A 2,434-nucleotide genomic window follows, 5' to 3' on the forward strand; every position below is an offset into this window, starting at 1 on the left:
ATTACCAAATAATAAAAATTAAAAAACGAAACTAGCCGAAACCGGTTTGGCTCAGTGGATAGAGCATCGGCCTGCGGACTGAAAGGTCCCAGGTTCGATTCCGGTCAAGGGCATGTACCTGGGTTGCGGGCACATCCCCGGTGGGAGGTGTGCAGGAGGCAGCTGATCGATGTTTCTCTCTCATCGATGTTTCTAACTATCTCTCTCCCTTCCTCTCTGTAAAAAATCAATATAACATATTTAAAAAAAAAACAAACAAAAATGAAACTAAACATCCTCGGGTAAGGATTTAAAAACGGGGTTGGGGGTTCATAAGGAGGGAGACTTCTCTCCTGGCCTTTGGACAGTGTTGGGGGAAGTCCTGACATTGCCACCATCTTGCCTCATCAACGGTCAATAGTGGCTGAGCAGAAAGAATCAGGATCCCTGAGCCATCGGGTCCCCCTGCCTCTGGACTTCCGGTCTCAGGAGAGAAGGCGCATCCCAGAGCCGCTCAGAGATGGAGTGTCTGCACGGCAGCTCAGTATCCAGAGAGCTGAGTCCAGATCCCCACCCATCCTCCCTGCGCTTTTACCTCCCACCAGCCCTGGACACCCCTCAATTCCATCCTCGGCCCCCATGATCCCTCAGCCAACTGGGTTTCCCAGCGTGCACCTGGGCTGAGGCACCACCCTCAGGGCCACCTGGGCAAGCTAAAGTCAGGCCAACATGAGATGTCACTCTCCACCTACGAGAATAGCTCAAACTAAGAGGCCTGACAATCTCAAGTGTCTGCGAGGATGTGGGACCTGGGTTCTCGCGAGTCGCTGGTGGCAGTGCCCTTTGCGCCACCACTGTGGGCAAGAGTTTGGCAGATTCTTAGAAACACACATCTCCCCGATGACCTAGATTTCCACTCCTGCATATACACCCAGGAGCAATGTGCGTAGGGCCACAGAAGGACTAGGACAATAATATTCAGATCAGCCTTATTCATAGCAGCCCATCTGAGCACAATATGTATGTCCATCAACAGAATGAATAAATAAATGTTATATTCATATATTAGACATACTATATGGCAATGAGAAAAGAATTACTGCTACGCGCAACATCACGATGAATCTTCAGACACAATGCTGAGAGAAAGAAGCCAGCCACAAAGGGCGCCGGCTGTACAATTCCACGTGTGTGACGGTCAAGGACAGGAAAACTGTCACTATGGTGATGGTCACGGGCCTCTGGGCTGGGCGGGGGGCTCATACTGACTAGCAGTGGGCACAAAGGACTTCCCGAGTGAGAGAAATATTCCGTCCGTGATCGGGTGGTGGTCACACGGGTGTGTGTGTACGCATCAAAAATGTACCGCGCTGTGCATTTGTGCAGCTGACTGTGAAGCATGTCTCGAAAAAAAGCTGGATTCCAGCAGGTGCCCAGGTGAGCCACCTGGGGAGAGGCCCAGTCACCTGCACACAGGGAATTTGGCCAAAACCACATGGCGTGGCTGCCAGGCACGTCCTATGGAAAGAGCGTAGGCTGGGAGCAGACAAACCCGCCTGAGTTCAGACCCAGCCGCCGCCTCCAGCTGCGTGCACATCGCCGAGTTACAGCCCTCTCTGGGCTTGTTTCCCATCTGGTTTTTCTTTTGTTTTTAATCCTCACCCAAGGACATGCTTAGAGAGAGGAAGCAGCGGGGGGGCGGGGAGAGAGGGAGAAACATCAATGTGCGAATGAAACATTAATTAGTTACTGACCGGGGATGGAACCCGAAACCCAGGTATGTGCCCTAATTGGGGATGAACTGGCAGCCCTTCAGTGCACAGGATGACGCTCCAACCCACTGAGCTACTCTGGCCAGGTTATGGCCCATCTTGAAATGGGGACCATAATGTTTACCACCGAGGGCGTGTAGGTATTAAATCACCAGCCCTGTCAACTACCTGTCGCTGTGTAGCCGACGACCACAGCCTTAACGCTCAGATCAACTGTCTTCCATCATCACGCACAGCCCTGTGGCTGCGCTCAAACCGGCAGTTTTCTGGGCATCTTTTTTGCAGTGGCCGTTGCACGGTGGCTGGGCTGGAGCCATCTGAAGGCTCAGCTGGGTTGAATGTCCAAAGTGACTTCTTCACTCAGCTGGGATGACATGACAGGGACCCTGGACACGCCCCCAGTGGCCTCTGCACGAGGCTGGCTTGGCTTCCTCCCTGCACGGCAGGCCCCGGGGAGTCTGCAGTGACTTCTTCCTTGGTGGTTGACCTCCCAGAGGAAGAGAGTTTCAAGAGACCCCGCTGGGATTACAAGCTTCTGATGACTTAGCGTGGAAGTGCTGTGGCGTCGCTTTCATCACATTAGTCAAGACCGGGTCACAGGGAGGGGACAGATGGGTCACAGACCGGACTCAAGGGAGGGGACACCAGCAGGGCATGATGTGGGGGTGGTTCCCTGGGAGCCA

The sequence above is a fragment of the Myotis nattereri genome (assembly GCF_964212035.1).
Source record: "Myotis nattereri genome assembly, chromosome: 2".
Taxonomy (NCBI): domain Eukaryota; kingdom Metazoa; phylum Chordata; class Mammalia; order Chiroptera; family Vespertilionidae; genus Myotis; species Myotis nattereri.